General features: G+C 33.8%; 1 pseudogene; it reads right to left on the minus strand.

Annotated features, from left to right (window-relative positions):
* Positions 1–9,676: 9,676 nt before the first annotated feature.
* LOC131431380 (cytochrome c oxidase subunit 1-like) lies at positions 9,677–11,217 on the minus strand (annotated as a pseudogene).
* Between the last annotated feature and the right edge of the window lie 1,046 nt (positions 11,218–12,263).

Genomic DNA, 12,263 nt, shown 5'->3' on the forward strand with positions numbered 1-12,263 from the left:
AATAAACAAAGTCTAGATGACAGACAGGATGTTTTTGATAGGGTAACGTGGCGCCATCATGACACATGTGAGTACTGTCCCAAATAAAGGAATATTCGAAATGACTGTTAAAATGATTGAAGAATCTAATTTGAGTGTCCTGTCTGTTAGTCTGTGGCAATATCGTGTGTGAAGTATTCCGCTTTTATCTGCTTCAGGTACTATTCCACTCCCTTGTAGTGGTTCAAAGCCGGAACAGTTATTTTGTAGCATTCAGTACATAACCGGATTGTTGCCTGTAGTCCTTTGCTGATCAGCGTGTTGAAATCCGAGCGTAGAGTTAGTATGAAGCCCTTCAGGTAGAAAGGCGACATTTTTTCCTTCTTCTGCAGTTCCTCTTCGACATCAATTGGCAGATCAGCGTATTGGTTGTTACTCAGCAAACGGTCGTTTACCTGTACATCACTTGGCTTCAGACGCTTAGCATCCTTTGGATCCTTCTCGGATCTATGGCGCGTTTTACCCATAGCTTGGGTAGGTAGAAAGCTGAGAATTAAAGATAAAACAAAATCGAAATTAGTCGTAGTTGTTTATTCGTCTATCCACATCGAGTGTTAGATGACGAATGTATCGATGTTCGACCACGGTTTATACCTTTTATGCGCATTCAGTTGAAGATATGTGCCTGACTACCTCCAAGTCGTCGTCCTTATTTTTTTTTGTTGTTTGTGGTTATCTCACACTGTATAATATATTATCCTTAATTTCTGATCATATTTTTGATGAAATGGTGAAATAATTATGTTGCTACCGTTAATCCAAGTCGAGATATTCACGATTAAGTTCTGCCCATTCTTCCATATGGCTAAATTTGAAAAGGCACCCCATAGTAAAGTAAGTCGTATTCATGACAAAATAACAGGGTTGTGTACTAGACGATCATAATGACAATAAAAATGTAATTTAAAACTCTCTCATTAAAAGATTTAAATTCGAAAAATAGGCCAATAATTATGTAACAATATCTAGGATTATGCTGTACGATATTTGAAGTACAAAAAGATGTATAAACTATTCTGATTGGTTTGAACGAAAGATATAACGAGTCGTTTAATTCCGACTTTTAATAGCAAAACTAACGGTGGGTAATGTCAGTAACAATTGTGCAGGGTCGACGTGTGACATAATCTCAAATAATTCCAAATTATACTTTTCTGAAATGTTTGGTATAAACCAGTATCAAAGAGGATAATTCATAAGGCGCGTTTACCTTTCTAGTATTTTGAAAGCGCATAGCTCAGTGATCTGTGAAAGAATTTATATAATCTAACTATCAAAAGAATCGAAATTTTCAACTTAAGCGTGTATAGAAACAGCATTGAAGTATTTCAGTAGTACACTATTGAAAACCAGTCTCATTTGACCCATGTCAACACCAGCCAATCGGAACGCGTTCTGAGGAAGAGAACAAAATATCTGCTGCTGTACAACAAATCGTTCGAGAAAATGTTCCGAACAGTGCTTAACATCGTAGTGAGTTCCACAATTTGGTCCTTCTGAAAGGCAGGAATGAATCCCGTACAGCATGCTGATAGTTTCTTTCAATGAAATGCAAATCCAAAATGAAAAAATCGACATTAAAATTCTATATGCTGCTATTTTTATAGCCTTTAGGACCACCCATTAGTGAAAAAGCTACAAACGAAATCACGTAAAAAGAAACCTCTTAACAAAAATTGGATCAGTTTGGATTCTATCGCCACTACGAGCAGATGTATTGTGTGTCGTGTGCAAAGCTAGTTTCGCTTCCGACAAGAACGATTACGTCACAGCTGCCAGTTGTTTGCATTGGTGAAAAAACAACGAAAAGAGGACAACGGTCTGGAGCATCACTCAAAATCAGCCGTTCTAATGGCTCTAAAAGTTTTCTAAAGAACTATTAGGATTTCTTCTTCGCAAATCGAAGGTAAAAAACCTCCATTTAGTACAAATCTAGAACTGTTTGATTAGATTTGTGCAATTTTCACTGAGTGAGATTCACAGTAATTGAGATCAAGTGAAGCCTTCTTTGTTTTTGCGAAATTGTGAAAAAAGGGAATGCTTGCATAATTCATACAATTGATCAACTAATTGATATTCGGAAGTGTTAAGGAACATGTCAGTTGTTTTCATATTCACGATATCCAGTTATGTCTTTGACATTACTCACCCGCTTTTTTTTCTTCAAGGGCTTGCAAGGTAACAGAAATATAAAAAATTGTACACACATCCGATTCTGTTCATTTCGTTGGAGGAAGGATTTGGCGGATCGCACTGTGGAATCTATTACAGTTATCATGCATAATGGAGTGATTGTGCTGTGGGTGGCATTTTTTGGCTGGTGATGCTCTAAATGATTCCGAATTGGATGAATAAAATGTTGCACTTATTGATCATTTTATTTGATACACAATGGAGACCACACGTTGATTGTCGCTTAACCGATTGGTTTACCGATAATGAATACATCTTGGTTTTACAGTTCCTAATCTATCGAACAATATCTGCTTGTACCTCTTCATACTCTTAAGTATGGTTTTATTTGACTTATTATTTTTTTCTGACGCAATTTATTGTCATCTTTTCAGCGTTCTCACCAAATAAGTATTTGGCAAAAATGATGTTTTATCAACACCGCAAGGAGACATCAATCCATCATGAAACACCGAAGATGATAAATTGAAATCATTTCAGACTACCCATGTTCATATGGAGGTCGAGCGAATCGATCCATTTGTTCGCTCGAATTACACTGTCGGTGGAGAATGTTACCAGCCGAAGTTTGAGATTCCGAATGTTTACTGGGTACATCCGTTCGAGGTTAACTACGCGCGAGTTGGTCATACGCTGCTCTACTCTACGATACAGTACGCCCGTTAACTCACACACAGAACGAAAGTTTCATTTCAAGTTTCTATCCGTAGTACGTAAGTACTTTTTTAATGATGGTCGACATGTTTCTGATCTTGTTATTATTTTATGTGGAACACATCTTTATTTTCTATATAATTTATCCTTTTAAAATCATTCTGTTCAAACACTCAAACGAAAAGTTAATACATAGAGGTGCAAATCAATAACTCAAAAAAACCACATGTAGAAATTTGGTCAGGTTTTAAACACTTACAGCTCAGTTTATTTTGTATCAATTATTAATATTATTTCATCATTTGATAGGAAATATTTCTACGTTTCGATTTGAATGTATCAAGCCACGTATTTTGAAATTATATATAATTGAAATTTTGATTAGTAGCGAGCAGTGTCCTATTTGGCTGCTGAAAATCTTTGGCATACCGGATTTCCCTGCCATAGACGACGGTTTTGAAGGAGTAAGCGATGTATCAAAGAGAGAGCATCGCTCTGATTGGTCAATCGATGCAAAAGCGAAGCTGTTGGAAGCACGCGAATCTATGAATAGAAGCGAAATTAAAGCTAACGTTTCAGTCGTACTCGTAGCATGCTAGAGGTAGGTTGTTGCTAGACAGCAAGACAAAAAGTGTCATAAAACGATTTGAAGCTTTAAGGGCTGAGGCCAGTTGTTAGCGTAAAACCGTGTGGCTCGCTGTGCGTATTACATTTCTCTCCATGCCCTCTCGTAAATGTGTAAAAAGACTCTCGATGTGGCCGGGTGGCCAAGAATGTTTTGATATTTTCGGTTACAAGTTTGACTACATCACATAAAATCCAATAAAGCTACTGCTTGTTTGGCAGCCTTGCTGAGCCGATTTTATTTCTCTCTCATGTTTTGTTACGTTACAATAGCAGAAAAAAATGTTGCCGCCATAGAAATGGACTTACCGTTACAAAAATAACATTCACTTAATTTTTATCGCGACAACATATATGTTTTTATGCACTAATCGCATATAAACTAAATTATCTAGACATTGTCGAGATAAATTTTTGATCCATGCTTTTGAAGGCGAGATATTCAATGAACAAGTTGAAAGTTGCCGTTTTCAGCTATGTAATTCTTTCTTCAGAAAAAACGACTTTCCCGACCGCTAAAGTCAAACAATCATTCTGAAATTTTCACAGAATAATCTAAACTAATTTTCTAAAAGATTGTCAGTTGGGTTTTTCGATATTCGTCACCGTTTCTGTGAAAAAAAAAAACAGATTTGAAGCTTGAAAATAGCCCTTTAAAATGTCCTAAAACACACTGGCCTCAGCCCTTAATTGGTGTGCTCTGATCTTGTGTCATGCAAGCTCGGAATTCCATGTTAACTCGTTTCCTCATGAGAAATTGACAACTACCCCTGGTTAAATTTGGAGTGCTTTCTAATTTCTAATTTCTAATTTATATTAGATGAACTCGATTGATAATGAGAAATAGTTTATCGCTTCAACCGAAATCGCAGAATGGTAGTGAAACTTAACGCTAAAAAAACTGCTTGCATAAAAAAACTTGAACACAAGCTTGGCGAAGAGAAGTTTAATTATCGAAATCGCAAGTATGTACAAATATATAATTGCATACATTTGGGATAATGGTGCAATTTCGTCGGTTATAAAACAAATGCAATTCAAGACAAATCTCGATGAACATTAGAAAAGGTCCCAAGTGCAAGTGACTTTCTCTTTCAATTATTACGGCAAATTCCAGTAATTTCCAACAAATTCTATAGTGCATATCGAAAGTTGATGGTTTTTGCTATAATCCTATGTGAAGTGTTAGATGGAAAGATTGCTGATTGGACCGTAATACTCGAAAGAGAAAATAAACATAGAGAAACTGTCATTTGCACTTAGGACCTTTTCTCGTGTTTGTCTTCAAATGATGTTCGGTGTTGGTTCTTATTGATTGAACTTTTTGATTGTAGATCATTAGAAATTTTGGTTGCCTTGTTCCACATCAATGGCTCGAACAACCCCATGGGGCTGATCCTTGTAGTTTTTCCAGAAGGAAGGTGCTGTGACCATTAATTCTGGATAGACCAATGTCATTTGCTTCTACCAAATCCGTTTTGGAAAATTTGTCTTTGAATCGAAGGTTGAGCTAAACTCAGTGTACTCATTACGTGTGATGATTGAAAATATTGAACTTACCATGCTTTTCTAAGACCCGACGTTGAAAACCAAAAAATTTAAGCTGCATTTCGCTCGACTGATAATTTTTGGTCCCGAAATGTGCAGAACATACGCACCAGTACTGTTGTACTCCAGTCCGCAAATATACGTTTTTGCCTTTCTCATATAGAAAGGTTATGCAATCACTTGAAAAACCGACTAGTGAAAATTGGCCCGCAGGGCCAAGTGTCATATACCATTCGACTCAGTTCGTCGAGCTAAGCAATGTATGTGTCTGTGTGTGTGTGTATGTATGTGTGTATGTGTCAAATAATCTCACTAGGTTTTCTCGGAGATGGCTGAACCGATTTTGACAAACTTAGATTCAAATGAAAGGTGTCGTGGTCCCATACACAATTCCTGAATTTCATCCGGATCCGACTTCCGGTTCTGGAGTGTGTGTGTGTGTGTGTGTGTGTGTGTGTGTGTATGTATGTGTGTGTGTATGTATGTGTGTGTGTATGTGTCAAATAATCTCACTAGGTTTTCTCGGAGATGGCTGAACCGACTTTGACAAACTTAGATTCAAATGAAAGGTGTCGTGGTCCCATACAAAATTCCTGAATTTCATCCGGATCCGACTTCCGGTTCTGGAGTTATAGGGAAAAGTGTGTTCAATATTGTACACCGTCACCTAAACCGGCGAAACAAAAAACCTGTTTTAATCCACCTAGTGGTGTAATTATGCCTTTCTCATGTATATATAATATTGTGGTAATCTGTTCAAAATTTTTCTCTTCGATTTTTGAAAGAAACCAAGAGATTTTTTGTGCATAAAATACAGAATAAAACAGTGCTTTTATTGCGTAATTCATCCTCAAGAAAACGAAGTGGGTTCACAATTATATGCACTTCCGGCACCGGAACCCGAGAACCGGTATAATCAAAGTCGGTTCGTACGGTTACCAACTAACATGACACACAAACTCTACTAGTACGCAGTCTAAATTACGATTTAAATGTTTGTTGCATCCGAAAATATTTCAAGTGACGGTGTACAATTGAACACACTTTACCCTATAACTCCGGAACCGACAGTCGGATCCGGATGAAATTCTGGAATTCCGTTTGTGACCACGAGACCTTTCATTTGAATCTAAGTTTGTGGAAATCGGTCAAACCATCGCTGAGAAAAGTGAGTGAGATCCATTTTTCTGTATATGACCACTATTTCCGGTACTTCCGGAACCGGATACCGGGAACCAGGATAGCCGGAATCGGTTTGTTCAGTTGCCTATTGATAATGACTATCGATTTGTGTAGTTTTGAGACCAGTTTAGGAAATTTTTTACGTTTTTTGTTTCGCCGGTTTAACTGACGGTGTAAAATATTGGACACACTTTACCCTATAACTCCGGAACCAGGAGTCGGATCCGGATGAAATTCAGGAATTCCGTATGTGACCACGAGACCTTCCGTTTGAATCTTAGTTTGTGGAAATCGGTTAAACCATTGCTGAGAAAAGTGAGTGAGATCTATTTTTCTGTATATGATAACTATTTCCGGTACTTCCGGAACCGGATACCGGGAACCAGGATAGCCGGAATCGGTTTGTTTAGAACCGGAAGTCGGTTTGTTTAGAACCGGAAGTCGGATCCGAATAAAATTCAGGAATTCCGTATGGGACCGGAAGACCTTTCATTTGAATCTAAGTTTGTGGAAATCGGTTAAACCATCGCTGAGAAAAGTGAGTGAGATCCATTTTGGTATATATGACCACTATTTCCGGAACTTCCGAAACCGAATACCGGGAACCAGGATAGCCGGAATCGGTTTCTTTAGTTGCCTACTGATAACAAATATCGATTTGTGTAGTTTTGAGACCAGTTTAGGAAATTTTTTACGTATTTTGTTTCGCCAGTTTAAGTGACGGTGTACAATATTGGACACACTTTACCCTATAACTCTGGAACCGGAAGTCGGATCCGGAAGAAATTCAGGAATTCCGTATGGGACCACGAGACCTTTCGTTTGAATCTAAGTTTGTCAAAATCGGTTCAGCCATCTCCGATAAAACCTAGTGAGATTATTTGACACACACATACACACACACACACACACACACACACACACACACACATACACACACACACACACACACACACACACACACACGAACAGACATTGCTCAGCTCGATGAACTGAGTCGAATGGTATATGACACAATTTTCACTAGTCGGTTTTTCAAGTGATTGCATAACCTTTCTATATGAGAAAGGCAAAACGTAAAAAAATTCCTAAACTGGTCTCAAAACTACACAAATCGATAGTTGTTATCAGTAGGCATCTAAAGAAACCGATTCCGGCTATCCTGGTTCCCGGTATTCGGTTTCGGAAGTTCCGGAAATAGTGGTCATATATACCAAAATGGATCTCACTCACTTTTCTCAGCGATGGTTAAACCGATTTCCACAAACTTAGATTCAAATGAAAGGTCTTCCGGTCCCATACGGAATTCCTGAATTTTATTCGGATCCGACTTCCGGTTCCGGAGTTATAGGGTAAAGTGTGTTCAATATTGTACACCGTCACCAAAACCGGCGAAACAAACAACGTAAAAAATTTCCTAAACTGGTCTCAAAACTACACAAATCGATAGTCATTATCAATAGGTAACTAAACAAACCGATTCCGGCTATCCTGGTTCCCGGTATCCGGTTCCGGAAGTTCCGGAAATAGTGGTCATATATACCAAAATGGATCTCACTCACTGTTCTCAGCGATGGTTCGACCGATTTCCACAAACTTAGATTCAAATGAAAGGTCTTCCGGTCCCATACGGAATTCCTGAATTTCATCCGGATCCGACTTCCGGTTCCGGAGTTATATGGTAAAGTGTGTTCAGTATTGTACACCGTCACTTAAACCGGCGAAACAAAAAACGTAAAAAAATTCCTAAACTGATCTTAAAACTACACAAATCGATAGTCATTATCAGTAGGCAACTAAACAAACCGATTCCGGCTATCCTGGTTCCCGGTATCCGTTTCCGGAAATTCCGGAAATATTGGTCATATATACAATAATGGATCTCACTCACTTTTCTCAGCGATGGTTTGACCGATTTCCACAAACTTAGATTCAAATGAAAGGTCTTCCGGTCTGTGCTGGTTCCCGGTATCCGGTTCCGGAAGTACAAATAGAATACCACAATATTATATGTACATGAGAAAGGCACCATTACACCACTAGGTGGATTAAAACAGGTTTTTTCTAATAACCGGGTTCTTCCATGCTCTATGGTATGAAATAGACAGATCATTTCCTCTAATTCGACGATTAAAACATCCCGGAACAAAACACCGCATTTTACTGTCAATATATTCGCAAACAGAATTAACTCTAAATATTTTCATAAAAGCAACTACCGGAACGTCATTTGTTTATGTTTTTTCTTCTTCACGTCTCTCTGTTATTAAAAAATAAAATGACAATCACACTAACACATAGAAAAACGTGATCACCAGGTATTTTACACCGTGGACGTGGATACTTGTATATAATATTTGCTATACTACATGTGCTAATGGAACTTCGAGATACAGATTATTTGCAGCCTTGTAATTAAAAATTGAAGGTGGTATATAATACACTATCTAAATTGGGGTCAAACCTATTGTGAATTTTATGAATACCGACAAGCCAGAAACCCCATCTTCGTTTTTGCCTTTCTCTATAGAAAGGTATTAGAATTGCTGGAAAAACCGACTTTCGAACGGAGCCTCGGATACCCATAGTGTTATATACCATTCGACTCAGTTCGTCGAGATCGGAAAATGTCTGTGTGTGTGTGTATGTATGTATGTATGTGTGTGTGTATGTGTGTGCACTTTTCGAAGATATTTCTTTAAAAATGTAACGTTAATGAAATAATTTAAAGGAATACTTTCAATTACAATAGGTATAAATCTATGATTAGCTCCACAAATTTCTGAACATTGACCAAAAAAAGACCTGGTTGATTTATAAAAAAATTAGATTGATTTAATCGTCCAGGAGTAGCATCAATTTTTACACCTAATCTAGGAATTGTTCAAGAATGAAGAACATCAGTAGCTGTTACTAAAATTCGAATTTGATTATTAAAAGGTAGAATAATTCGATTATCAACAACTAAGAGTCGAAATCCATTAGTATTTAATTCGTTTGTAGGGATTATATATGAATCAAATTCTAAATTATTAAAATTTGAATATTCATATCTTCAATATCATTGATGTCCAATAGCTTTTAAGGTGATTAATGGATTATTAATTTCATCTATTAAATATAATAATCGTAAAGAAGGAAAAGCAATAAATATTAAGATAATAGCAGGTAAAATTGTTCAAATAATTTCAATTGTTTGTCCATGTAATAAAAATCGATTAGTAAATTTATTAAAAAATAATATAATTATAATATAAGAAATTAATGCGGTAATTATAATTAAAATTATGATTGTATAGTCATGGAAAAAATTTAATTGTTCTATTAAAGGTGAAAATCTATTTTGTAATCTTAAGTTAGATCATGTTGCCATTTTCTAACAAAAAATAAAAAATTTTATATATGAAGCTTAAATTCATTGCACTAATCTGCCATATTAGAAATTAGATGAAAATAATGGAAGTTCTAAGTATGTATGTTCTATAGGAGGTATAGAATGAAATCATTCAATAGAAGAAGATAATTGTATAGGAAATAAAGAAATTCGTTGAGAAGATATACTTTCTCATATAATAAATAAAAAGAAAATAATACCAAATAAAGAAATTGATCTACCTAATGATGAAATAATATTTCAAGTTAAGAAACTATCTGGAAAATCAGAATATCGTCGAGGTATTCCTGATAATCCTAAAAAATGTTGAGGAAAAAATGTTAAATTTACTCCAATAAATATAATTGAAAATTGAATTGTTAATCATAAAGAGTTTATAGTTAATCCAGTTAATAAGGGGTATCAATGAATAAATCCTGATATAATAGCAAATACAGCTCCTATTGATAAAACGTAATGAAAATGAGCAACTACATAATATGTATCATGAAGAACAATATCAATAGAAGAGTTAGCTAAAATTACTCCAGTTAATCCTCCAACTGTAAATAAAAATACAAATCCTAATGCTCATAATAAAGCTGGATTGTAATTTAATTGAGTTCCATGAAGAGTGGCTAATCAACTAAAAATTTTAATTCCTGTAGGAACAGCAATAATTATAGTTGCTGAGGTAAAATAAGCTCGAGTATCAACATCTATTCCAACAGTAAATATATGATGAGCTCATACAATGAATCCTAATAATCCAATTGCTAATATAGCATAAATTATTCCTAGGGTTCCAAAAGTTTCCTTTTTTCCTCTTATTTGAGTAATAATATGGGAAATTATACCAAATCCTGGTAAAATTAGAATATAAACTTCAGGATGACCAAAAAATCAAAATAAATGTTGATAAAGAATAGGGTCACCTCCTCCAATTGGGTCAAAAAATGAAGTGTTAAAATTTCGATCTGTTAATAATATTGTAATTGCTCCTGCTAATACAGGTAATGATAATAAAAGTAATAAAGCTGTAATAACAACAGATCAAACAAATAGGGGTATTCGATCTAGAGTAATTCCTGCTGAACGTATATTAATTACTGTAGTAATAAAATTTACAGCTCCTAAAATAGATGAAATTCCTGCTAAATGTAAAGAAAAAATAGATAAATCAACAGAAGCTCCAGCATGAGCATTTCCTGAAGATAAAGGAGGATATACAGTTCATCCAGTCCCAGCTCCGTTTTCTACTATTCTTCCTGATAATAATAATATTAAAGAAGGGGGAAGTATTCAAAAACTTATATTATTTATTCGAGGGAAAGCTATATCAGGAGCACCTAATATTAAAGGAACTAATCAATTTCCAAATCCTCCAATTATAATAGGTATTACTATAAAAAAATTATAATAAAAGCATGAGCAGTAACAATTACATTATAAATTTGATCATTTCCAATAAATGCCCCTGGATGACTTAATTCTGTACGAATTAAAATTCTTAAAGATGTTCCTACTATTCCAGATCAAGCACCAAAAATAAAATATAATGTTCCAATATCTTTATGATTTGTTGAAAATAATCATTGTTGCATATTGTAATTAATTATATAAATAATTTTACAATAAGAATTAAATGATTAATACAAATATTATTAGTTTTGAAGACTAAAAGTTTATTTAACTTAAATTCTTATATTAAAAAATAAATAAAAGAAAATAAAATTAATCCTATAATACAAAAAAAAATTTATTATATAAATAAAATTAAAATTTTTATTATAATTATTTATTAATATTCATGAATTTTTATTATAATTTAATATATAAATTCTATAAGATAAACGTAAATAATAAAATAAAGTAATTAATGTTAAACATACTATAATAAATAAAATAAAGAATTGATTTATATAAATTAAATTTTGAATAACTAATCATTTTGGTAAAAATCCTAAAAAGGGGGGTAATCCTCCTGAAGATAAAAAATTTAAAAAAAATAAGAATTTTATTAATGGATTATTTAAATTAAAATTAAAAATTTGATTAAAATGAAATAATTTAAAAGTATTAAATATTAATAAAATAGATATAGATAATAAAGAATATAAAAAAATATATTAATCATAATAATTCATTATTTATTATTGCTAATAATATTCAACTTAAATGATTAATTGAAGAAGAAGCTATTAATTTACGTAAAGAAGTTTGATTTAATCCTCCTAAAGAACCAATAATTGCAGAAAATATAATTGAAATTATAATAAAATTATAATTTCAATTATAAGAAATTAATATTAAAGGAGCAATTTTTTGTCATGTTATTAAAATTAAATTATTTATTCAGTTTAATCCTTCTATAACTCCTGGAAATCAAAAATGAAAAGGAGCTGCTCCTCTTTTTAGTAATAATGTAGATAAAATTAATAATTCATTAAAATTGTTTATTATTGTTAAATTTATGTTAAAAATTATTATTATTAAAATAATAGAAAATAATAAAATAGAAGATGCAAAAGCTTGAATTAAAAAATATTTTAATCTTCTTTCTGATGTTATTAAATTTTTTTTATTATCATTTATTAGGGGAATAAATGACAATAAATTAATTTCTAACCCTATTCATGCTCCTAATCAA

The sequence above is a fragment of the Malaya genurostris genome, chromosome 2, assembly GCF_030247185.1.
Source record: "Malaya genurostris strain Urasoe2022 chromosome 2, Malgen_1.1, whole genome shotgun sequence".
Classification (NCBI taxonomy): domain Eukaryota; kingdom Metazoa; phylum Arthropoda; class Insecta; order Diptera; family Culicidae; genus Malaya; species Malaya genurostris.